This window comes from Protopterus annectens, chromosome 3.part1 (assembly GCF_019279795.1).
Source record: "Protopterus annectens isolate FY-2018-M chromosome 3.part1, PAN1.0, whole genome shotgun sequence".
NCBI classification, from domain to species: domain Eukaryota; kingdom Metazoa; phylum Chordata; order Ceratodontiformes; family Protopteridae; genus Protopterus; species Protopterus annectens.
Window position 1 is genome coordinate 1,772,655,943 of NC_056732.1, and position 27,269 is coordinate 1,772,683,211.

Sequence of the window (27,269 nt, forward strand, 5' to 3'; positions counted from 1 at the left end):
TTTATGAGAGCTCTTAGTATTTTACTTATAATGATCAAAGGTGTCTTACCTTTTAAGGATTTTGCTCTATCTTGTAGTAGCTTCCTCCTTTTGTTGTAGAGCTTGTTTATGGCTGGGGTCCACCAGACTGGACGCTTGCCTTTGGTACAAAGAGTCTTTGTTTTGTTTGGGATTGCCTGATCCATGCAGTCCTGTAGGTGCTGGTAGAAGGCATTTGTAAGTGATTCAGCAGCTTGAGTAATGTTTACCGCCGGCTCGGGGGCCTTAAAGGAGCCCACACTAGTCTTTAGAAGTGTGAAGTCGGCTTTTGAGAAGTTCTTCACTGTGGTCTTTTTTATCTCAGGTGGGGGTGGGATGAGGACCTCCAGTGAGATTAGTTTATGATCTGATCTCACCAGTGAGGGGTATACTTCCGGTGTTGAACATTGTGATCCCATGTTCGTGATGATGAGATCAAGTATGTTTTCACCTCTTGTGGGGATGGTGACTAGTTGTTCCATGGCATTTGAGTTTATGAACTCCAGGAACCTTTGGGCTAGAGTATTTGGGCTTGAGTAGTGATCCCAGTCTATATTAGGGTAGTTGAAGTCACCTAGTATGATGGTGTTTGGAGATACATTTATCCCCTCCAGTGTTTTCAGGAAAGCTATGTGAGGTTCCTGAGTTTGAGAGGGTGGCCTGTAACATGCTACAAATTGCAGAGCAGTCTTGCCTATGGTTAATTGCACCTGGATGGTCTCCGATGCATCGTGCGTTGCCACCAACCTTGAGGTGTGGGTGTCCTTGATGAATATGGACACCCCCCCTCCTTTCTTGGTGTTGTCTGGATTCTGGGGTCGGAACGCATGATATGAGGTAAAACCTGATAGTGCTGGGGTGCTCTCAGGAGCCTTGAACCAGGTTTCAGTCACAGCACAGACATCGATGTTCTCCATACTGAGAAGGGCCTCGAGTGCGTGCATCTTGAGGTTGAGACTTCTGGCATTGAGCAGCATTACCCTTAGTTTTTTTCCTTTTTTGTGTTCTAGGGTGGTAGGTTTAGAATTTGAGCCTTGCCTAAAAAAGGCACTATGTGGGTGGCAAGAGCCTTTGCCAATATCTGGAAGCCCAGGGGTGACAGGTGCAAGCCGTCCCTTCAGGCAGCGTGGCTTGTCCAGCATGTCATCCCAGGCAGACAGACATTGGACCCCCTTTGAATGACACCAGAGTTTAAGCCAATTATTAAAGCTGATCATCTTATCTCTGTATTGTGGCATAATTCTTGGTGAAGGTAGGATACTGCTCAAGGTCAGGGTCATACCTGCCTGGGCTACATAATCAGAGAGCTCCTCAATGTCTCTTTTCATGTAGTCCAAGGAGGTACGTCTCAGGTCATTTACACCAGCGTGGACAATGACTGAGTCGTACTTGTACCTGCTGTTGAGAGACCTGAGTGCTTGGGTTATGTGGCGGATTTTAGCGCCCGACAGGCAGCTTACTGTGACCTTCTCCTTACTCAATTTGGTGAGCGGACGTCAGTGTGTCTGACTATGGAGTCACCAATGATGAGTGTGTCTGGCATTGTGTTTGGCCTTAAGGGCTGTGACTGTTTGGCACACTGACTGTGTGGTCTATGTGTTGCATTTGTTGTGTCCTGAGGTGGTAGTTGTTTAGGTGTCTGCTTTGGTGGCCTCTGCTGTTTTGGTACATTTTTGATCAGAGCCTCCGAGTATGTCTTTGTGTGTTTATGTGTATGATTTGAAGTTGTGATAGTACTATGTGAGACTGGGTATGTGGTGTGTGTGGTTACCTTCTCCTCCTGTCTGGTCTTGCCAGTCCTATGTTGAGAGAGCTCAGCCTCCAGTTTAGCTGTATAGATGCATCACTTGCATGTATTTATGTTTTGTGGGAGAAGGAGAGGGTTGTCTGTGTACATGAGGCAATTGTAACATTGCCTCAATATTCCCAGGTTCACCAACTGAGCAGGAGAGGACACTAGCAACTGATCCCTCGACATGCTAGAAGGAATAAACAAAAAAACTTAAAAAAAGACTCCAGGGGATGTGGGTGATCGAGAAAGGGGTTTTAGGCTGATGGAGCTAATAGTAACCACTTGTAGCTGAGCCCGTGCCTGCAACTCTAATAGACTGGGATGTTTCACTGGTCCAGTTTGCTATCCACTTGGTAGAACATAGGCTTACATATAATTGGATTAGCTTATTAGTGATGCCCAAGAGTAGAATGGTCTAAAAGGCTTTGGCCATATCCAGGCATGTCATATGAACTTATTTACTTGCATCTGCCTTAGTGACTTGTTCAAAAATGTCCATCAGGTGCTAGAGGTAAGATTTGCCTTTAGTAAACCCAGATTGGTGCAGGTACAGATTTTGAAGACTATCTATGTCTTTATTTATGAGGACCATGCTGATGTGTTTCAGTGCCTAACAGATAAGGATGGTGACCTCCGCAGGTCTATACTTGCTCAGGCCAGTCCTTAGTGGTGTCGGATGACAACAGGGGTTCTCATAACTTCTGGCATGAAGCCAGTAAGGGGAGAAGATAAAAGTAATGTAACAAGAAGACAGCCAACCTGTGTTTGGCCCTGACAAGTAGACAAGCTGACACACTGTCAGGACCCATGGAGTTAGTGTCGCTAGCCTTGGAGAGAGAATTTGGGACTTGCTCATAGGTGATGTGGGTGGCAGAGTAGATATGCCCTTGAGTAATTTGTTCACTAATATCTTGACAATGTCATCAGGGGATGAGGTTGTGACATTATTCTCTAATAACTCAAGAACATTAATAGTTAATATTTCCTTTGTTGTGTAGGTTAGCCCCAACAGGCTCATGACTATTTTTCAGTTGAGACCATAGGTGGTATTTGTACTCCTAGGAGAAATTTGCCTATGGCATCAGGAGACTACCCCTACTCATCATTGTTAGGAGTGGGACCCATTTTGCAGGAGCACTTCTTGTTTCCATTCCAAGTTCAGAAGCAGCCTGAAGAAACAGGGAGGCAGATGGAGAAAGAAAAAGATGATGGAGTGGTTGAGAGAAAGGGGGAGAAAGCAAATATTTGAGACTTGAGAATGTATGCAGTATTCTGAGGAGATGGTGCAAATAAACTGGTTTGATGGAGATTAATCAGCAAATGATGGATGTACAACTACAACTCTCGAGTTGGGTGGGTTGTCAGATGATTTACTTGAAGAAATGGTGTTGCAGAGTCAGCCAGAAAGTGAAGGAGATGTTTTCTGGGGGGACATTATGGAGAAAATACAAATGGAGGATGGGCACAATCCTGAAGAATAGTGGTGAGATGGAAAAAAAAAGCATACAAAGTAAAGGAAGGCAAAATCGGAGTAGCAGAAAAGAAGGCAGAAGAAAATGAAAAACAGAAGTATATGGTAAGGATTCAAAATAAAGAAGTCAAAGAAATGGACAGGCATGAAGTGTGCAACAATTTAATAGGTCCTTTGGGTGTAAATGCACATGGAGTAAGAACATTTATTCTTATTAAGAAAGAGACATTTTGTGACATTATATGTGTTTTTTTCAATGGAAAATTTTCTTAGAAAATACGAAAAAACACTGTGACCCATTGAATCTTTATGTGATAAAAGTATTTAGCAAGGAAACAAAAAAGAAAATGTATGTATAAAGTTGAACAGAGGTAGAAAAAAGAGACTTCAAAAGGACACTTGAAAACTTTATGTGAAGAAGTACTGAACATTCCAAAAGTTTATGACAAAAGGGGTTTATGGACTGGTGACTGGGATTGTAATATTATGCTAAAAATAGAAAGTGGAAAAAATGGAAGGGAATAGGGGTGTCATAAAATACTGGGAACAACCCAAAACATTTTTATGGAAAAGAAGGACTTTTGATAAGTGACTGTGATGAAAGAAAATGATACATTTCTGGGAAAATGGAACATGATAAAAAAAATGTGAATTGAAATGTTATAAATGTAATCAAATTTGACATTTATGGATTCATAGGTTCATAGGTTCATACTAGGCTATCTGCCCAAGGGCATTTATAAGCCTAGCCCAGAGTTTTGTGGCTTTCGCCACCCCCTTAGTTTGAAGAAAACTATGCCCATTATTTTGCTGTGCCTCTGTCAAGCAGTGACACTGAGGTAATCCCTGGGGTATATCTGCGATCTCCCATCCATTGGTCAGGATTTCTCTTGAACAAGGCCAGCGAGGTGCTCTGCCTCACATGTACCGGGATTTTGTTCCACAGCATAGGGAGTCTCTGGGTGATGAATCTGTCCCTCCAGCACGTCCTATTAATAACAGTGTCAAGGTTTAAGTCTCCCGCCCTTGTAGTTTTGAGGGATCTAGATTTTTTGAGGTGAAGCATGTTCATCAAATCTGGGTTTGACATGGCCTTGTATGTCAGGCACAGGTCACCTCTGAGCAAGCGGTAAGCGACTGAATAGAGCTGGAGTTCTTTCAGTCAGGCAGCATAAGACATATTTTTGAGACCCTTTATCCTTTTGGTGAGGAACTTTTGGGGCCTTTCCAGCTGCTGCAGGTGTCGGGTCAGATACATTCCGAATGGGGCATTGTACTCAATCATTGGTCAGATGAGTGATGAGTACAGGGGGACGATGACCTCCCTTGATCTAGATGTGAATCCCTTCATGATCAGGTGGGCAATGTAGAAGGTCTTCCTAACTACTTTAGCAACATGAGTGTCAAAAGAAAGGTTACTGTCAACCTGGGTCCCCAGGTCCCTGATAACTTCTTCTGTGCTCAGTGGATTGCCACTTATATGGTAGCTAGGGGTAACCTTGTTTTTCCCAAAGGGTATGACTATGCATTTCTTAGCGTTTAACTTTAGGCCATGGCTCTGGCACCAGTTATCCATTTCTATGAGACCCTTCTGAAGGATATCTGTGTCAGATGTGTTTTCGACTATGGCGCCCAGTTTGCAGCCATCTGCAAACTTTGTCAGCCATAACCCTCCTGTGTTTGCTTGTACTTCAGAAAAGTAGATGCCGAACAAGAGTGGGCCCAGGACTGAGCCCTGTGGGACACCACTTGTGACAGGCTTTGAGTCTGACATGGCGCCAGCAACTCTGACCCTGTGGGTTCTGTCACTTAGCCAGTTTGCAACCCATCTTGTGATGTATGGGTTTACATTTAAGCTGATGAGTTTTTCAATGATACCTGAGTGGGGTATTGTGTTGAACGCCTTTGCCAGGTCGAGGTAGGCTGTATGGACTGCCTTTCCCTCATCAATGGCCTTGGTGACTGTTTCGAAAAAGTCAACCAAGTTTAACAGGCATGATCTGCCTTTGACAAAGCCAAACTGGGTTGGATCCAAAGTCTGCAAGTTCCCTATGTCTTTATTTATGAGTTCCATTATGATCCTCTCCATGGCTTTGCAGATCAGGCTTGTCAAGCTGATGGGACGGTAATTTCCAGGGTCGGTGGAGGCACCGCCTTTGTGAAGTGGGACCACAGTTGCCGTGCGCCACTCCTTGGGTACGTATCCTGAGGTGAGGCTAAGATTAAACAGCTGTCCTAACTGCGGGCTTAATTCCTCATTGAGTTCATGGAGCACACAGCCGGGGACACCATCCGGTCCCATGGATGCTGTGTTTTTTGCCTTGGAGAGAGCAGTTCTCACCTGGGAGTTAGAGATGTTTGGGGGGCTACAATCCTCTGGTATAGATATCTCTCCTTTTGGGGGGGAGGGGGGGAGACGTTTGCACTGAACCTGTCAGCCACTACGTTGGCAATGTCTGTAGGTTCAGTAATTTTCACATCATTTTGAACTAATTCTGAGCATATCTGGGAGTTTCCTCCCAGGTTTCTAACATAGCTAAAGAAGGCCTTATGACTGTCTTTTGAGTCCTTAGCGATTTTTCTCTCAAAATTTGCCTTGGATGATTTTATGAGAGCTCTTAGTATTTTACTTATAATGATCAAAGGTGTCTTACCTTTTAAGGATTTTGCTCTATCTTGTAGTAGCTTCCTCCTTTTGTTGTAGAGCTTGTTTATGGCTGGGGTCCACCAGACTGGACGCTTGCCTTTGGTACAAAGAGTCTTTGTTTTGTTTGGGATTGCCTGATCCATGCAGTCCTGTAGGTGCTGGTAGAAGGCATTTGTAAGTGATTCAGCAGCTTGAGTAATGTTTACCGCCGGCTCGGGGGCCTTAAAGGAGCCCACACTAGTCTTTAGAAGTGTGAAGTCGGCTTTTGAGAAGTTCTTCACTGTGGTCTTTTTTATCTCAGGTGGGGTGGGATGAGGACCTCCAGTGAGATTAGTTTATGATCTGATCTCACCAGTGAGGGGTATACTTCCGATGTTGAACATTGTGATCCCATGTTCGTGATGATGAGATCAAGTATGTTTTCACCTCTTGTGGGGATGGTGACTAGTTGTTCCATGGCATTTGAGTTTATGAACTCCAGGAACCTTTGGGCTAGAGTATTTGGGCTTGAGTAGTGATCCCAGTCTATATTAGGGTAGTTGAAGTCACCTAGTATGATGGTGTTTGGAGATACATTTATCCTCCAGTGTTTTCAGGAAAGCTATGTGAGGTTTCTGAGTTTGAGAGGGTGGCCTGTAACATGCTACAAATTGCAGAGCAGTCTTGCCTATGGTTAATTGCACCTGGATGGTCTCCGATGCATCGTGCGTTGCCACCAACCTTGAGGTGTGGGTGTCCTTGATGAATATGGACACCCTCCTTTCTTGGTGTTGTCTGGATTCTGGGGTCGGAACGCATGATATGAGGTAAAACCTGATAGTGCTGGGGTGCTCTCAGGAGCCTTGAACCAGGTTTCAGTCACAGCACAGACATCGATGTTCTCCATACTGAGAAGGGCCTCGAGTGCGTGCATCTTGAGGTTGAGACTTCTGGCATTGAGCAGCATTACCCTTAGTTTTTCCTTTTTGTGTTCTAGGGTGGTAGGTTTAGAATTTGAGCCTTGCCTAAAAAAGGCACTATGTGGGTGGCAAGAGCCTTTGCCAATATCTGGAAGCCCAGGGGTGACAGGTGCAAGCCGTCCCTTGCGAAGCAGCATGGCTTGTCCAGCATGTCATCCCAGGCAGACAGACATTGGACCCCCTTTGAATGACACCAGAGTTTAAGCCAATTATTAAAGCTGATCATCTTATCTCTGTATTGTGGCATAATTCTTGGTGAAGGTAGGATACTGCTCAAGGTCAGGGTCATACCTGCCTGGGCTACATAATCAGAGAGCTCCTCAATGTCTCTTTTCATGTAGTCCAAGGAGGTACGTCTCAGGTCATTTACACCAGCGTGGACAATGACTGAGTCGTACTTGTACCTGCTGTTGAGAGACCTGAGTGCTTGGGTTATGTGGCGGATTTTAGCGCCCGACAGGCAGCTTACTGTGACCTTCTCCTTACTCAATTTGGTGAGCGGGACGTCAGTGTGTCTGACTATGGAGTCACCAATGATGAGTGTGTCTGGCATTGTGTTTGGCCTTAAGGGCTGTGACTGTTTGGCACACTGACTGTGTGGTCTATGTGTTGCATTTGTTGTGTCCTGAGGTGGTAGTTGTTTAGGTGTCTGCTTTGGTGGCCTCTGCTGTTTTGGTACATTTTTGATCAGAGCCTCCGAGTATGTCTTTGTGTGTTTATGTGTATGATTTGAAGTTGTGATAGTACTATGTGAGACTGGGTATGTGGTGTGTGTGGTTACCTTCTCCTCCTGTCTGGTCTTGCCAGTCCTATGTTGAGAGAGCTCAGCCTCCAGTTTAGCTGTATAGATGCATCACTTGCATGTATTTATGTTTTGTGGGAGAAGGAGAGGGTTGTCTGTGTACATGAGGCAATTGTAACATTGCCTCAATATTCCCAGGTTCACCAACTGAGCAGGAGAGGACACTAGCAACTGATCCCTCGACATGCTAGAAGGAATAAACAAAAAAACTTAAAAAAAGACTCCAGGGGATGTGGGTGATCGAGAAAGGGGTTTTAGGCTGGTGGGGTACTATCTATAATAAAAGTGCTATATCAAGGTGAAAAGTACTGTAGGAGCAAGTGCTAGGCTTTACAGATAGAGAATAGTCTAACTGGGAATCAAGTAGAGATGAACTTTTTAGTTATAGGATACGCTGGTTAGATCAGTAGTACAGTTCAAGGGAGGCTGTTTTAAGGGAAAATTTGAAGAGTGGACTTTAGGTAGCCCGAATATTTTAACCTTGATTAACCGCCGCTGCTCTTGTGTGCTTCTGTGGCAACTCCGCGCTAAATCGCGCTAAAGCGCGCTTTATAGCAGGGGGCTGGAAAAAACAGGAAATGACTCAAAATGGCCAATGAATTACTAGTTGCTGTCTCTAACCACTCCTCTGAGGACAAACAGGCAGCTCAGTACTCCCCACTCTCACTGGTGAGTAAAGAAACTTCCCTCTGGCCACACAAGAAAATGGAGGAACACAGGAACCAAATACAAAGCCCAGGGATCAGCAAAATCTGATCTCTGGAACAACTAGCTAGGAAAGTTAGGAAAGCAGAAGTATTTTTTTGTTTTTTTTAGTTTTTTTTTTGCACACACAGACAGAAAATACAGTAAATGCTTTGATATTCGACTAAATTGCTATCAAAGGCTAGTACACTTGAGTGTATTAGCCTGTTTGTTAACTTTTAAGCAAAACTTTAGCCAGGAAGTGCAATCAACAATTTAAGCACAGAAAAACAGGAAAAACAGGTAATAAAACAGTAATATAAGATTACAAAACTGAAAATAATAGTAAGGAAAAAGAAAAAGGACCAAACATTGTGTGTTACCCATGCAGTAAAAGACCAGTAACCAAACAAACTTCATGGTATTCAGCTCAAGAGTTGTATAAATCCGTTTATTGTCAATAATTTGAGAGATGAGCACTTTCATCCCACTCTAGGACTTCTTCAGAACTAAATAACCATTAAAATCAAACAAATTATATACGTCTTAAAAAACGTCAATTATCCATTCACATTATTTACATTGCTAAAACTGCTTTGAACTCTTTTTTTATCCTAACATTTCACAAACATCCATAATTAGAAGCAATATTACCTATGTATATATAATCTTTCCTTTAAAACAACATGGTGCAAAACTATTACAGTTTTGCCGCCCTACGTTTTTAGTACAGGGTTAAATTAAATAAATGCATTTAAACCCCATTTTTGCATTGCATCCAATCTAAGCTGCCAGAGGAGTTCCTTGTATTCCATCCTGTTTTCCCAGGCTCCTCCTGTGGCTTCTATTGGGGGGTCTATATTATATTCTCAAAAGCCGACAATGTTGAATCTGACATTGTCAACACGAGAATATCGAATGCTCAGAATCTCGAGCATGTAAATGGAAATCTCCGTAAGGGGAAATTTCCATTTATTGCAATGTAGTGCGGTCTCGGAGTTGGTATATTTAAGTAGCGGGGGGGGTGAGGGGTGCAGCCCCCATGTGGGGGGTGTAGGGGGCTTACGCCCCTGCTTAAACCCATTAGGGTACTTTTTTCTATTTTTTTTTTTTTTTTGTCTTTTTATAAGGTCGATGTTTGAAGACATCGACCATATGGTGTCGACCATATGTTGTTCAGTGTTTTCAAACGTCAGTCTTATAATATAGACCCTCTATTGGAACTACTTCCAAAATACCAAAGACAAAGCTAATTACGAAAATAAAATTGCCAAAGATTCCAAAGACAACCACAAGGCATTCTATAGTTATGTCAAAAATCTAAATGGCAATGCTCAGATCTGCTCTGAGCTACAACAGAATGGCATTCAATATACTGATCCCAAGGATATTGCCAATATCCTGGCAGATTGATTTAGTGCCAACTTCACCCCCCTCTCATCCCCTAAAGGGCCCATCTCAGTACCAATAGATTGCCAAATTCTGGTAATCACGGCCACACAGGTAGAAACTGCACTCTCCAAAGCTAAGAATACAGCATCCATAGGACCATATGACATCCCAGGCTGTGTACTACATGAACTAAAAAAGGAACTGGCACCTCACCTAAGTGTCATGTTTAATCAGAACCTCACCTCAGGCTTCGTGCCCACTGAGTGGTGCACAGCTACAGTTATCCCACTCCACAAGCAGTCTGATGAGTCTGATCTGCAAGGGCATGGAATGCATTATCATGGAACTTATAAACAAAGACATTGGCAACCTTCAATCACTGGACCCCACCCAGTTTGGGTTCCTGAAGGGCTGATCTTGTCTCCTGAACCTGATTGACTTCTTTGAGTCAGTCTCCAGAGCTGTGGATGAGGGTAAGGCAGTCCACACAGCCTGTCTGGACCTCACCAAGGCCTTCAACACCATGCCCCACTCTGGAATCATAAATAAACTTACTAAGCTGGGCATTAATCCCTACATCACTCAATGGGTTGCCAACTGGCTTACTGACAGAACCCAGACTGTAAAAGTAGCCGACTCCAAATACGACTCCAGATAAGTGACATGTGGAGTACCTCAGGTTTCAGTCCTGGGACCGATCTTGTTTGGCATCTACTTCTCCAAAGTACAGGCCAACACTAAGGGACTTTGGCTAACAAAGTTCATAGATGACTGCAAATTGGGAGCCATTATTGAATCCCCAAATGATGTGGATATTTTACAAAAGGGCCTTACAGAAACAGATGCTTGGTGCCAGAGCCATGGGCTCAAGCTTAAAGCCAAGAAATGTATAGGTATCCCCTTTGCGAAAAATCATGTGCCCATGAATTACCATATAGGTGTCAGTACACTAATCACCGAAAGTAAGATGAGAGACTTGGAGACACAGGTGGACAGTGGTCTCACCTCTGATAACCACATCGTCACAACAGTCAGGAAATCCTTCTATGAGGCACACCTCATCACTAAGGGCTTTTCATCCAGAAAAAAGGAGGTCATTGTCACACTGTACTCATCCCTCATTAGACCCATTATAGAGTACAACACCCTGTTTGGTATGTACCTCACAAGACATCTGTAACAGCTGGAAAGGCCACAGAAACACCTTACAAAAGAATCACAGGCCTAAAGCAGATGCCCTATGCTGACCATCTAAAAAAACTCCAGCTATATTCTGTGGCATATTGTCTACTCAGAGGTGATCTCTGCTTAACATACAAGGCCATGCCAAACCCTGAGCTGTTGGACATACTCCACTTAAAGAAATCCCAATCCATCAGAGCCATATGCTCCAGGGATCTAAACATTGTTATCACAATGAACAAAACATGCTGGAGGGGTAGGTTCCTGACCCAGAGACTCTCCATACTCTGGAATAGACTGCCCATACATGTCAAGCAGAGTGCCTCCTTGGCCCTCTTCAAAAGGAACCTTGATGATTGGATGGGAGATAGGAAATTCACCCCAGGGATCATGTCAGTCACCCTGCTAGACAGGGGTCCAGGGAAGTAAATATTGTGGGAAGAAATATCCAGGGAATTGTTATGGCTAGGCTTGTATAGGCCCTAGGGCTGATAGCCTAGTACCAACCTCTGAACCTATGAACCTATGTACCCTTCACCTAGCCAAGTATGTTTTAATAATGCATTGTTATGGTTAGATATTCTTATGTCATACAAGTGTTCATAGATTCACCAGGACAGTTTCCTCTCTGTTTTTCCCACATGGAATGAAAAACAAAAATCACAAAGAGCCAAATACACAAAGTATTAGAGTCACCTTTTTTTAAAATAATTTTTGTACGAAAACTATTGTTCAAAGTGACCTCCCCCTTATTAGTGATGAATTGACAGTAATTACTCCAGCCACATTTAGTTGTCCCAGTCTTTCAAAACTATGGGCCTCTCTCTAACAATTCCTTAATGTTCCTATCAGCTTTGTATGTAAAAGTGGGTGTTCCCCCTACATGTTGAAATAACTCTTCATCCATTTTCACAATTGCTCAGTTCTTTGTAATAATTTATTTTATTATTTAACATTTGTTTACCGGAAAAGTCCAACTTGGAACAAAGCCAATTTTCAGTGGAGGCCCTGGGAGAAATGTTCCAGATGCATGTCTTTGTAAAGTGGGAGGAAACCAGAGTACCCAGTGAAAACCCACACAAATACACGGAAGACATGCAGACTCCACACAGAAGGCACACCAGCCGAGAATTGAACTGGAGAACCTCTTGCTGTAAGGCAACAACGCTACCGCTGCACCACTGTGCGATCCTTCTTACTTGCTTACTTACTTCTTGATTAACCTCATTATACTTTATAACCATAGCATTTTGAAAGGAACCTGGGCCCAAGCTGTTGTTCTGGCCTATACTTGTTAGTAAATCAGTCTTACCCAGAATACAGGGGAATCTAGATCCCCTGTTATCCTCTACTTCCTTCCTCAATGTTTTTAACATATCCAGGGAGTACCCCCTATATAGTTACATAGATTTCATCTTATCTAATTCCTCCTTAAACAAGATTTCATCAGAGTACAAAGTCAAAACGCAGAGGAGCAGACCAGGACTGTTCAGCTGTATCAGCATAAGATAAAGTACATCAGCATCAGATAAAATGCATGAACAAATGAGTTTCAATAAGGCAGGAAGCCAAAAAACAAGTCCACGTAAAGACTAAAATCCAAATGTGTATTGCAGATAGTGGCAAGCGCTTTCACCCATGTGGGTTTCTTCAAGCCAAAAAGCACTCATAAAACAGAGCTAATTTATACACACTTTAATCACAACAATTATTGCATCATATCGTGCTACATTGTTATTCTTAAAGTATCAGCACATCTTGGTGTTGAAAAACACAACCTCTTACCTAACATCTATATCAACATGTGCGCCATAAAAAATTCATGTTTAAAAAATCTATTTATGAAACTAGTACTGATAAAACTAATAAGGCAAATAACAAAAAACTCTACTAAAAATCATTCTCTTCTAACATTATTAAAAAATCACTTAGCTTGTATAATGGACAATCAAAACCTTATTACAAAAAAAAATGTATATATAGAAGCATATATAAAATAAGCAATATGTTGATTCAAAAAGTGCAATCCACATAAAGCATCAGAAAAACATTTAAAACTTTACTACTAGCTTCCTGCTTTTCAGGGCTGGTTTAACAGAGATTTTATCATTCAAACCAGGCTCCTGCTCCGCCCATAACCTATTGATCCACTTGACTTCTGTTCTCTCAGTGTAATTCCTTGTATCCCCTCCAATACTAGCTGCAAGAGCAGGCTGGCCCTGATGTCCAGACTCCAGCACAGCCACCTTCAGGGTCATGAAGGAGCAGTGATGACTGCTCATGGATGGGAAGCTCAGTTCCACTGCTGCTGTCTGGGGGCACATGGCTCTATGATTCTACAACACCCTCCTCATGCAAGGTGTTTACCCCCTTCATGTGTCATACACCACCCTTGTCTGCTGTTTTGTCTATCTTGTCTGTTTGCAAAGGATACCTCTCTTACCCAACTTATCTCCCCACATGTACCTATGTCCCTTCCACAGAATTCTACTCTCTCCCTAAAAGAAATGGGCGTCTGTCCCACAAGAAAATATCGCCCACTTATAGCTATCCATGTTGCCCCCATGTACACTGCCCACAATCAATCATTACAGCAATTAATCAACACAGTTATGTCACCCACACTCCTCTCTCTGGGTTGTGTGGGTCAAAATTCCAAATTGTCTACAACCTACACAGCTGCTGCTGTACAAGAAATGGAGAGTTATGGTCCTTTCCTACACCCATCCTGCACATCCCTACCTGCATTTCACATTGCTTTTCCCCTGCTTCCCCCATTTTACCAATTTCCTATTGCCCCTTTTTCTTTTCTTTTTTGGAAATAGTGCAGGTTTAAGTGGAGCTAAGTGCCACTCCACATCGCTGAGCATCCTGTAAACCCATTTAAAGCTACTTAAAACTGCTTTAATCACCTGCTGTCTTTCTGACATTGTTCTGCACATCAGCAAAATGATTATCCCTTCCAAGTCTTGAATCCAGGACCCTGCCAATGAGAGCATAGCGTATTAGCCTACTAGGCAACTCAGCTCTGAAAACTAACATGTGTTCCCATAAACATATCCATAATATCAGTGATCCACATCAGCAAACAATTCACCCCTGTCAAGTCTCAAACCCAGGACTCCAGCATAGTGCACTAGCCCACTAGGCCACTAGGCCACTCAGCTCTGAAAAATGACAGGTGTTTCTATACATATATCCTGATTGCCAGTGACACACTTCTTGTACATATAATGTTGAAAATTACAATGTACTTGGCATGGTGGTGCAAACACCAAACCAGTACACAGCCAAATAAATGCTGATGGATGTACACGATGCCTATAATATCAGGTAAAGTTGACAACTGCACAGACAGTTGCAGAATGTCCACATTTGTGCCACCTACTTTTGGCACGGTTGTCACAAAATGTATTCTGGGTGCTGAAGTACTAGCAAGTCAGTACAGATTGAGATTATAAAATTGTGACAGACAGTTCAGTGTCACACGTCATACCCATCAGAACACATGTTTATGCCAATCCTGTGTAACAGACTGTATGCATGCACATATGTCTTGCAAATGCAGCCGTTATAGTATTGACTCAGTAGCTCAAGCTGTTACATTCCTAGCATGCTTTACATTTTGCCACCCACCGTCCTACCTTCCATTCCACTCTAATGCATGTCAAGTACATGCTAGTCAATACAACAAATGACTGACTGAGATGTGCAATTTTAAGCAGAACCACATGCTGCTACTGCAGTCATTCTTAGCATGATGTACATTTTGCCTCCCACAGTCCTGGCATCCATTTCAGCCTGTTGCATGTCAGGTACATGTTTTTCTAAACAACAAATACATGACTGATCCCTGCAAGTTTAAGCAGAACCGGTTACTGCTACTGCAGTCACTGCCACCCATAGTAACACAGCAAAGGCTTGAAGGTTGGGACACACTTCACAAATATGTATAGGCATCCTAAATGTCATCTACCAGTCTCTGGGTGGCACATTTGCATAACATATGTACCTGAGGCACATGTCTCACCTGGACTGTTACGGGTACCATCACACTGGGTATGCTGTGACAACAGAGCTGACACTGCTCCCTCACTCACATACACAAGTTGCTATCCCCCAAAGTGTTCACAATCCCAGGATGACTCCTGACCAGGATGCAGTAGCTGCAGGCTGCAACATATATGGCAGTATGTTCAGCTACCTGCTACAGACCTACCATACCTTCCAAACACCTAGAACAGGGGATCTACACAGCACCCATACAGAAAGGGATGGGGGAATGGACAAGTGACAGGGACATGTGTCACAGTCTTCCCCTACAAACATACACAGCTGATAGACCGGCAGCTATTGCAGCAGCATGCATATTCTTATGCAAATGACGTAAGACACTCACATCTGTCTGTCCTCTTACTGACCTCAACCCATATTGTTATACAGTAAATTGTCACATAATCAGAAAGTCTGTTCAGAATGGCAAAACATAGCATGCCAAACTATGGACATACCACATAAATCTGGACAGTGGACAGTATTTGTACCTACCCACAGTGATGATGTAGTCCCCACACCTCAATAATGTATATCTCACAGGCTAGGAAAATGGTCAAGGCCTTAAATACATCACTGTGGTGCCATGCCATTGGCTAATGAAAATGCAACCCAGCTGTTTTGGATGCAATTAGCAAGTGTGAGCCATAAATCGGTGCACAGGTGATCATCTGTTCATGAGCATTACCTACAAAAGACAAACTGCTGCCTATGGTAAACAGGTCTGTGACTTTCTTTATGAAGACAGACTGCAAGAACATAAGGCATTATACTACAGGATTTCTGCATCTAAAGGAGAACAGCACTATACCAGGTAAGTAATAGACATCCTCATATAATGGGACTGAGATGGAAGGATACAGTTATGGGAAATAGCAGGTCCTTAGTACATATCTTGGAATAACATGTTGCTGTTACTCAGCTGTCTGACACCTACAGGCTTCCCTTTTGGCTCTGTCTGCTGTGACATAGACAAGTCTAGTCTTCTAAGTCCCCCAATAATAGTTGGCTCATGTACGAATGCTACTGGATTGTGTTTAAGACAATAGCGACAGTAAATATTGGTGGATACAGCTGGCATATCACATGATGTACTGTCAGTCAACACCTCTCAGTCTGTGAATGTCACACAGGCATACTTCAAACAGTGTGCAGGTGTCCATGACTGTTCCTGGTGTACTTTGGCTAGGATACTGTGTACTTCACACGCGTATCCCATCACTTGACAGCTATGCCTAGCATGTCTGTTGACCCCCTACACAGGACAGCAGGTCATAGCCAGTAGTAGTGGGGGAACACAGGCCCGGCCTCAGTGAGAGAGTGTACATATCAAGCATACAATATAAGGGAATGAATACAGTACCACATATTAATGTACCATAACTATTTTCTGAGGGGTCTGGCATGTGAAAGCCAGATTATCCACAGTCTGAGAACAAACATTATATATTGTTCAACTGTTTGCCACACATCCACATTTGTCTGGCAGAGGGTCCACATATATCACATGTACACATTCTGCAAACATCTGTGTACTACGGATGGATGTCAGACACCTACCGGGAGGATATCCCACAGCACATTTGCAGTGCTGTCTGTCATTGGGTCACACACATGTTGCTGGACTGCCCCTATACCATTTGTAGTACCACTCACCTACTTGTCAGATGGCGGCTGTATGACATGGTACTGGGACATCACCCATAGGGGACACACCACAGTAGATGTCAGTGATGGGTGTGGAGACATAACAGCACAGTCCATCACAGCACACAGCACCATAACCAGTATACCTAGGATCATAGGCGGTTACTAGGCTATTGGCCATGAGGCCCTTATAAGCCTATTCCAGAGTTTAGGGCATATTTATGCAAGTCACACCCTGATGCTCCAGTCCAACAGGGACACAGGTGGTATGCCAAGGATGTATGAACTGTTTACCATCCTTTTATCCAGGTTTCACTTAAAAAGGGGTAAAGAAGTACTCTGCCAGATGTGGACAGGGTGTCCATTCCACAGCTGGGTGAGTGTGTTGGACACACATCTGACCCACCAACAACTCCTGTTGATGTCACAGACCAGATTGAGGGCTACTCAACTGGAGCTTGTGTTGCACATGTGCAGCAGTCCCATCAAGGTTGAGTCTATGATCACATTGTATGCTACACAGAGGTCACCTCAGAAGAGTCTGTATGAAACCATGTAGCCTATCTGTGTATGGTAGATGTTTGAGGCCCTAGTATTCCCTGGTGAGGGACCTTTGTGGTCTCCCCAGCTGCTGCATGTGCTTTGGTAGGTACATGATGAAAGAGGCATTATACTCAATAAAGGCTTTATTAGGGAGGAATACAGGGATGTTATGATCCCCATGTCCCTGGATGAGATACCCTTACGTATGAGGTGGGCCATGTAGAAGGCTTTCCTTACAAAGGAAGCAACATGGTGGTCAAATATCATGGTGCCATCAACCTGTGTGCCCAAGTCCCTCGTCGCTGATTAAATGCTTAGGATGTTGTTAGTAATGTGATCATATGTGGTGATGTCATTCTCCCCAAAGGGGATGATGCTGCATTTTGTGTGTGTATGCAGCCTGAGGCCATGAGTCTGGTACCATGCATGTGTCTGCATGAAACCTTCTTGGTGGATGTCCACATCACTAGGGGATTTGGTGACAGCACCCAGCATCTAGTCTTCTACAAACATGGTCAGCCATAACCCACTGGTTGTGCCCTGTACCTCAGAAGAGTATATCACACATAACAGAGGTCCCAAGACAGAAAACTGGGTTATGCCACTAGTTACAGGTCTATTGCTTGAGGTGGCTTCCCCTATATTGAGTAGGTGGGTGCTGTCAGTGTGCCAATGTGCTACCCATCTGGTAACATATGGATTGATGCCTAGTTGAGAGTGTATATCTATTATGTCCAAGTGAGGAATACTGTGAAAGTCTTTGGCCAGGTCAAGGTGCGCAGTCTGCACTATCTCCCCCTCATCCTTGGCCTTGGTGACTATATCAAAGAAGTCAACAAAATGTAACAGACATGATCCCCCTTGACAAAGCCAAACTTTGTGTGATTGAGTGTGTGGAGGTAGCCAATGTCTTTGTTAATGAGGTTCATGATAATCTGTTCCATGGCCTTGCAGATCAGGCAAGTTAGGCTGATGAGTCTATAATGTGCCAGATTGACAGACGCTCCACCTGAGTGTAAAGGGATGACAGTGGGTGTCTTCCACTTGGCTGGGACAAAGGTGGTATTCATGCGTTGATTGAATAGAGTGCCTAATGGTGCTGCATGTTCATACTTGAGGTCATGTAGGATGCATCCTGTGATGTGATCAGGTCCCATGGAGGCTGTATTCCATGACTTTGAGATGCCAGTGATGACCTGTTCCCTAGATATAAGGGGAAGGGAGCAGGTACTGGGGATGTCCTGATGTACTAACGGTGGGGACAGAGGGGTGAAGCTTTCACTGACTCTGCCAGGCAGCAAGTTTGTTATATCAAAAGCATTTGTATATTTGGTGTCCCTGACCATCACATCTGAGCAGGTCTGCGTGCTTCCTTTGAGGTTGCAGACATATGTGAAGAGGGAGATATGACTGTCTGTAGTGGATGTCGCCGAAGTGGGCTTGGAGTTTGGTTTGCAGCATTTCAGTAGGGCTATTATTTGCTTTTACAGGCTAAGGAGACACTGCTTCACATTGGACACCTGCTCCTTCTTGGTCTTGGATAGTAATATTTCACTCCTGTTATAGAGTATTTTTTATTGCAGATGTCTGCCACACAGGTTTACGTATCCTTGCAGAGGATGATGTTGTCCTGTCGGGTATACATGACTCCATGCATCTATACAAATGCACGTATAGTGCTTTGGTGTATTTGTGGATATTGGTGCCAGTTCCTACAGAGAAGGAAGGAGCTGTGAAGCTGTTTATGCGATCATTCAGGAGGCTGCAATTAATTTTGGAGATGTTTCGTTGTCTGACCCTAGCTAGATGGCTATTGCAGGAGATGGTGACTGCAAATGTGACCACTTTATGGTTGGTTTTTACCATGGAGGATGATACTTTAGGGATGCTACAATGGTTATCCATGTTGTCTATTATCAACTCCCAGAGATCTTTACCTCATGTGTGGGTAGCAACTAGCAGTTGTGAGGTGTTGGCATTGCCAAATTCCATGAATCTCTGGGAATTTGTGTGCTGGCATGAGTTGTTCTTCCAATATATGTTTGGGCACTTAAAGTCACCAATGATCAGAGTACATAGTCTAATCCTGATAGAGTTGAATGGGTCTATATAGGCAGAATGGGGTTACTGGTTACATGTGGGGGCTGGTATTTTGCTATGATTTGAATAGGGGTCTTGGCAATGGTTAACTGCACCTGGAGTGTCTCCTGTGCATCTTATTGTTTGACCGGCCTATACCCCACATCCCTTGACTTTACTGCCCACACCTTGGTGTCTGACTGTATGATAGGATAGGTGACCATGTAAGGCTGGGGTGTTCTCTGCAGCTCTAAGCAAGTGTCTGTCACTGCACAGATGTCAGCATTCTCCAGGGTTAACACTGCTTGCAATGGATGCAGATTATAGGTTCATAGGTTCATAGGTGGGTACTAGGCTATCTGCCCAAAGGCATTTATAAGCCTAGCCAGAATGTGTTGGCTTTCACCTTCCCCTTAGATTAGTTCCCTGTGCCTCTGTCCAGCAGAGCCACTGAAGTGATCCCCGAGGGAAACTTTCTGTTTCCCATCCACTCATCAAGGTTTCTTTTGAAGAATGTTAGCGATGAGCTCTGCCTAATGTAGATTGGGATCTTGTTCCAAAGCATGGGAAGTCTCTGCTACAGGAATCTATCCCTCCAGCACATCCTATTTATTGTTGTGGTGAGGTTTAGATCCCTAGAGCATGTGGCTCGAGAGGATAAGGTTTTCTTTAGGTGGAGCATGTCCATCAATTCTGGGTTGGACACGGCCTTGTATGTCAAGCAGAGATCACCTCTGAGTAGGCAGTAGGCAACCGAGTACAACTTTAGTTTCTTCAGTCGAGCTGCATAGGGCATCTGTTTGAGGCCATTGATCCTCTTGGTGAGGTACTTCTGTGGTCTTTCCAGCTGTTGCAGGTGTCTTGTAAGGTACATCCCAAATGGGGCATTGTACTCTATGATAGGTCTGATGACTGATGAGTAGAGGAGCACAATGACCTCTTTTGATCGAGATGTGAACACTTTTGTGATTAGGTGGGCCACGTAGAAGGATTTTCTAACCACTTTGGCAATGTGATTATCAAAGGTGCGATTACTATCTACTTGGGTCCCCAGATCCCTTATTATATCGTCCGTATTTAGGGGACTATCACCTATGTGGTAGTTTGTGGGTACTTTGTTTTTTCCAAAGGGGATGACTATGCACTTTTTGACATTTAGCTTGAAGCCATGATTTTGACACCAGGTATCCGTCTCAGTGAGACCCTTTTGGAGGATGTCTGTGTCAGCTGGAGAGTCAATTATAGCCCCTAGTTTGCAGTTGTCTATGAACTTGGTCAGCCATAGTCCTCCTGTGCTTGCCTGTACCTCTGAGAAGTATATGCCGAACAGGAGGGGTCTTAGGACTGAGCACTGGGGAATGCCACTTGCAACCGGTTTAGAGTCAGTCCTGCAACTCTCACCATGTGGGTTCTGTCTGTGAGGCAGGTGGCAACCCATCTTGTGATGTAGGGGTTTATGTTCAGGCTGGTGAGATTGTCTATAATACCAGAATGGAGAATAGTGTCGAAGGACTTAGTGAGGTCTAGGTAAGCTGTGTGTACCACCTTTCCCTCATCTATAGCCTTGGTAACTGTCTCAAAGAAGTCCACCAGGTTTAGGAGGCATGATCTGCCCTTAACAAAGCCAAATTGGGTAGGGTCCAGTGTTTGGAGGTTCCCAATGTCTCTGTTAATGAGTTCAATGATGATGCACTCCATACCCTTGCAGAACAAGCTAGTCAGGCTTATAGGGCGATAATTCCTGGAATCTGTTGTGGCTCCACTTTTGTGGACTGGAATAGCCATTGCTGTGCACCACTCTATGGGTAAGTAGCCTGTGGAGAGGCTGAGTTTCAACAGTGTGTTTAGGTGAGGGGTTAGTTCGTCTTTGTGCTCATGTAGGATGTAGCCTGGGACACCGTCTGGTCCCATTGATGCTGTGCTTTCGGCTTTGGAGAGAGCTGTTTTAACCTGAGTGTCTGTGATTTCAGGGAATCTACATTCTTCTGGTATGGTTATGAGCTCTTTTGGGGATGAGGGGGGGTGGAGTTTGTACTGAACCTGTCTGCCAGGATGTTGGTGATATCGGTCAGTTCAGTGTATTTTGTGCCATTCTGCATTAACTCTGGGCAGATCTGAGCATTGCCACTTAGATTCTTGACATAGCTAAAGAATGCCTTGTATTAATCTTTGGAGTCCTTGGCAATGTTTCTTTCAAAGCTCGCCTTGGATGATTTTATGAGGGATCGTAGTTTCTTGCTGATACTGATCAGGGATGTCTTCCCTTCTTGGGATTTTACTCTTTTCTGTACTAGTTTCCTCCTTCTTTTATATAGCTTGTTTATGGCAGGAGTCCACCAGACTGGTTTTCTTTTCTTGGAGGAGTGAGTCTTGGTTTTGCTTGGGATGGCACGATCCATGCATTCTTGTAGCTGCCCGTAGAATGCATTAGTAAAGGATTTTGCAGCTTGGACAGTGTTATCCTTCAGCATGGGAGATTTGAAACTTATCACCTCGGTCTTAAGTAATGTGAAGTTTGTTTTTGAAAAGTTTTTCATGGTGGTTTTCTTGTCCAGGGGTGGTGGCACAATATGGATATCCAAAGTGATTTGTTTATGGTCAGATCTAACCAGTGAGGGGTAGTCCTCTGGTGTGGAACACTGATCACCCATGTTGGTAATGTCCAAGTCCAATATGTTGTCATCTCTGGTGGGTGTGTTGACCAGTTGAACCAGGGCATTTCAGTTTATAAATTCTAGGTAAGTTGGACAAGGGAGTTAGTACTTGAGTAGTTCTCCCAGTTAATGTTTGGGTAATTGAAATATCCCAATATTAGGGTGTTTGGTAGGACCTTTATGTTTCCCAGTGTTTCCAGAAACATGGAATGGGGGTCCTGGGACATGGTGGGTGATCTATAGCAAGCTACAATTTGAATTGCAGTTTTGCCCATTGTTAGTTGCACATGGATGATCTCTGAGGCATCATGCTGTGCCACTAACGTGGAGGTGTGGGTATCCTTGATGAATATGGACACACCCTCACCTTTTGTATTTTGGTTTGGGTTCTGTGGATGAAATGTATGGTATGAGTTGTAGCCTGGTAGTGCTGGGGTGCTCTCTGGAGCCTTAAACCAGGTTTCTGTTACTGCACATATATCGATTTTCTCCATACTGAGGAGTGCCTTGAGTGCATGCATTTTGAGGTTTAGACTTCTGGCATTTAGTAGCATTACCTTCAGTTTTTTGTTACTTGTGCTATTTACAGTGGTGAGTTTGTCTTTTGAGCCTTGCCTAAAAAAGGCACTATGGGGGTGGAAAGAGCCTTGACCAGTATCCGAAAGCAAGGAGGACAGGTGCAAGCTGTCTCTAGTGAAGCAGTGTGGCTTGTCGAGCATGTCATCCCAGGTGGACAGACACTGGATCCCCTTTTGAATGACACCAGAAACTTAGCCAATTGTTGAAATCAATATTTTTTTCTTTATACCATGGTATCATTCTTGGTGAGGGCAGGATGCTACTCAGGGTCAGGGTCATACTGGCCTGGGCTATGTGATCAGAGAACTCTTCCATGTCTCTTTTCATGTAGTCCAGGGAGGTACGTCTCAGGTCATTCACACCAACATGGACAATGACAGGGTCATATTTGTACATGTTCTGGATTGACCTGAGTGCTTGTGTTTTGTAGCAGATCCTGGCACCCAACAGGCAGCAAACAGTAACCTTCTCCTTATTCAGCCTAGTGAGTGGGACGTCAGTGTGCCTGACTATAGAGCACCTATTACTAGTATGTTTGGTATGTTATTTTGTCTTAAGGGCTGTGAATGCATGGCACATTGGTTTTATAAAGTATGTGTTTCATGGTTTGTGTTGGGGGGTGGAGGTTACTTGGATGTTTGCTTGGGAGGTCTCTGTTGGTTTTGCATATTTTTATTTAGAGCCTCCGAGTATGTTTTCATGTATTTATGTGTGTTTTTTGCCAGTTCTGGTTTAATGGGTCTATGTAAGACTGGTGGTGTGATGCAAGTATTTCCCTTCTCCTCTTGACTGTCTGATCCAGTCTTGGGTTGAGAGAGCTTAGCCTCTAGTTTGGCTGTATAACTGCATCTCTTGCATGTATTTGTGTATGGTCATAGGAGGAGGGGGCTGTCTGTGTACATGAGGCCATTGTAAAATTGCCTCAAAATGCCCAGATTCACCAGTTGGACTGGAGAGTACACCTGAAACTGCCCTTTGGACATGCTTGGATAGGTACAGTGAACTGTTTTACTGGATGGCTGGTAAGGTCAAATAGAGAGCCTTGTCGTTCTGTACAGTAAAGGAGGGTCTAGTGCTAGAGTTTATAAGTGCTTGCTGAAGTTTTAAACAAGTGCCGGGCTGAGTGTCTCCTGTGCATCTTATTGTTTGACCGGCCTATACCCCACATCCCTTGACTTTACTGCCCACACCTTGGTGTCTGACTATATGATAGGATAGGTGACCATGTAAGGCTGGGGTGTTCTCTGCAGCTCTAAGCAAGTGTCTGTCACTGCACAGATGTCAGCATTCTCCAGGGTTAACACTGCTTGCAATGGATGCAGATTATAGGTTCATAGGTTCATAGGTGGGTACTAGGCTATCTGCCCAAAGGCATTTATAAGCCTAGCCAGAATGTGTTGGCTTTCACCTTCCCCTTAGATTAGTTCCCTGTGCCTCTGTCCAGCAGAGCCACTGAAGTGATCCCCGAGGGAAACTTTCTGTTTCCCATCCACTCATCAAGGTTTCTTTTGAAGAGTGTTAGCGAGGAGCTCTGCCTAATGTAGATTGGGATCTTGTTCCAAAGCATGGGAAGTCTCTGCTACAGGAATCTATCCCTCCAGCACATCCTATTTATTGTTGTGGTGAGGTTTAGATCCCTAGAGCATGTGGCTCGAGAGGATAAGGTTTTCTTTAGGTGGAGCATGTCCATCAATTCTGGGTTGGACACGGCCTTGTATGTCAAGCAGAGATCACCTCTGAGTAGGCAGTAGGCAACCGAGTACAACTTTAGTTTCTTCAGTCGAGCTGCATAGGGCATCTGTTTGAGGCCATTGATCCTCTTGGTGAGGTACTTCTGTGGTCTTTCCAGCTGTTGCAGGTGTCTTGTAAGGTACATCCCAAATGGGGCATTGTACGCTATGATAGGTCTGATGACTGATGAGTAGAGGAGCACAATGACCTCTTTTGATCGGGATGTGAACACTTTTGTGATTAGGTGGGCCACGTAGAAGGATTTTCTAACCACTTTGGCAATGTGATTATCAAAGGTGCGATTACTATCTACTTGGGTCCCCAGATCCCTTATTACATCTTCCGTATTTAGGGGACTATCACCTATGTGGTAGTTTGTGGGTACTTTGTTTTTTCCAAAGGGGATGACTATGCACTTTTTGACATTTAGCTTGAAGCCATGATTTTGACACCAGGTATCCGTCTCAGTGAGACCCTTTTTGAGGATGTCTGTGTCAGCTGGAGAGTCAATTATAGCCCCTAGTTTGCCGTTGTCTGTGAACTTGGTCAGCCATAGTCCTCCTGTGCTTGCCTGTACCTCTGAGAAGTATATGCCAAACAGGAGGGGTCTTAGGACTGAGCACTGGGGAACGCCACTTGCAACCGGTTTAGAGTCAGTCCTGCAACTCTCACCATGTGGGTTCAGTCTGTGAGGCAGGTGGCAACCCATCTTGTGATGTAGGGGTTTATGTTCAGGCTGGTGAGATTGTCTATAATACCAGAATGGAGAATAGTATCGAAGGACTTAGTGAGGTCTAGGTAAGCTGTGTGTACCACCTTTCCCTCATCTATAGCCTTGGTAACTGTCTCAAAGACGTCCACCAGGTTTAGGAGGCATGATCTGCCCTTAACAAAGCCAAATTGGGTAGGGTCCAGTGTTTGGAGGTTCCCAATGTCTCTGTTAATGAGTTCAATGATGATGCACTCCATACCCTTGCAGAACAAGCTAGTCAGGCTTATAGGGCGATAATTCCTGGAATCTGTTGTGGCTCCACTTTTGTGGACTGGAATAGCCATTGCTGTGCACCACTCTATGGGTAAGTAGCCTGTGGAGAGGCTGAGTTTCAACAGTGTGTTTAGGTGAGGGGTTAGTTCGTCTTTGTGCTCATGTAGAATGTAGCCTGGGACACCGTCTGGTCCCATTGATGCTGTGCTTTCGGCTTTGGAGAGAGCTGTTTTAACCTGAGTGTCTGTGATTTCAGGGAATCTACATTCTTCTGGTATGGTTATGGGCCCTTTTGGGGATGAGGGGGGGTGAAGTTTGTACTGAACCTGTCTGCCAGGATGTTGGTGATATCGGTCAGTTCAGTGTATTTTGTGCCATTCTGCATTAACTCTGGGCAGATCTGAGCATTGCCACTTAGATTCTTGACATAGCTAAAGAATGCCTTGTATTAATCTTTGGAGTCCTTGGCAATGTTTCTTTCAAAGCTCGCCTTGGATGTTTTTATGAGGGATCGTAGTTTCTTGCTGATACTGATCAGGGATGTCTTCCCTTCTTGGGATTTTCCGCTTTTCTGTACTAGTTTCCTCCTTCTTTTATATAGCTTGTTTATGGCAGGAGTCCACCAGACTGGTTTTCTTTTCTTGGAGGAGTGAGTCTTGGTTTTGCTTGGGATGGCACGATCCATGCATTCTTGTAGCTGCCCGTAGAATGCATTAGTAAAGGATTTTGCAGCTTGGACAGTGTTATCCTTCAGCATGGGGGATTTGAAACTTATCACCTCGGTCTTAAGTAACGTGAAGTTTGTTTTTGAAAAGTTTTTCATGGTGGTTTTCTTGTCCAGGGGCGGTGGCACAATATGGATATCCAAAGTGATTTGTTTATGGTCAGATCTAACCAGTGAGGGGTAGACCTCTGGTGTGGAACACTGATCACCCATGTTGGTAATGTCCAAGTCCAATATGTTGTCATCTCTGGTGGGTGTGTTGACCAGTTGAACCAGGGCATTTCAGTTTATAAATTCTAGGTAAGTTGGACAAGGGAGTTAGTACTTGAGTAGTTCTCCCAGTTAATGTTTGGGTAATTGAAATATCCCAATATTAGGGTGTTTGGTAGGACCTTTATGTTTCCCAGTGTTTCCAGAAACATGGAATGGGGGTCCTGGGACATGGTGGGTGATCTATAGCAAGCTACAATTTGAATTGCAGTTTTGCCCATTGTTAGTTGCACATGGATGATCTCTGAGGCATCATGCTGTGCCACTAACGTGGAGGTGTGGGTATCCTTGATGAATATGGACACACCCTCACCTTTTGTATTTTGGTTTGGGTTCTGTGGATGAAATGTATGGTATGAGTTGTAGCCTGGTAGCGTTGGGGTGCTCTCTGGAGCCTTAAACCAGGTTTCTGTTACTGCACATATATCGATTTTCTCCATACTGAGGAGTGCCTTGAGTGCATGCATTTTGAGGTTTAGACTTCTGGCATTTAGTAGCATTACCTTCAGTTTTTTGTTACTTGTGCTATTTACAGTGGTGAGTTTGTCTTTTGAGCCTTGCCTAAAAAAAGGCACTATGGGGGTGGCAAGAGCCTTGACCAGTATCCGAAAGCAAGGGGAACAGGTGCAAGCTGTCTCTAGTGAAGCAGTGTGGCTTGTCGAGCATGTCATCCCAGGTGGACAGACACTGGATCCCCTTTTGAATGACACCAGAAACTTAGCCAATTGTTGAAATCAATAATTTTTTCTTTATACCATGGTATCATTCTTGGTGAGGGCAGGATGCTACTCAGGGTCAGGGTCATACTGGCCTGGGCTATGTGATCAGAGAACTCTTTCATGTCTCTTTTCATGTAGTCCAGGGAGGTACAGCTCAGGTCATTCACACCAACATGGACAATGACAGGGTCATATTTGTACATGTTCTGGATTGACCTGAGTGCTTGTGTTTTGTGGCAGATCCTGGCACCCAACAGGCAGCAAACAGTAACCTTCTCCTTATTCAGCCTAGTGAGTGGGACGTCAGTGTGCCTGACTATAGAGTCACCTATTACTAG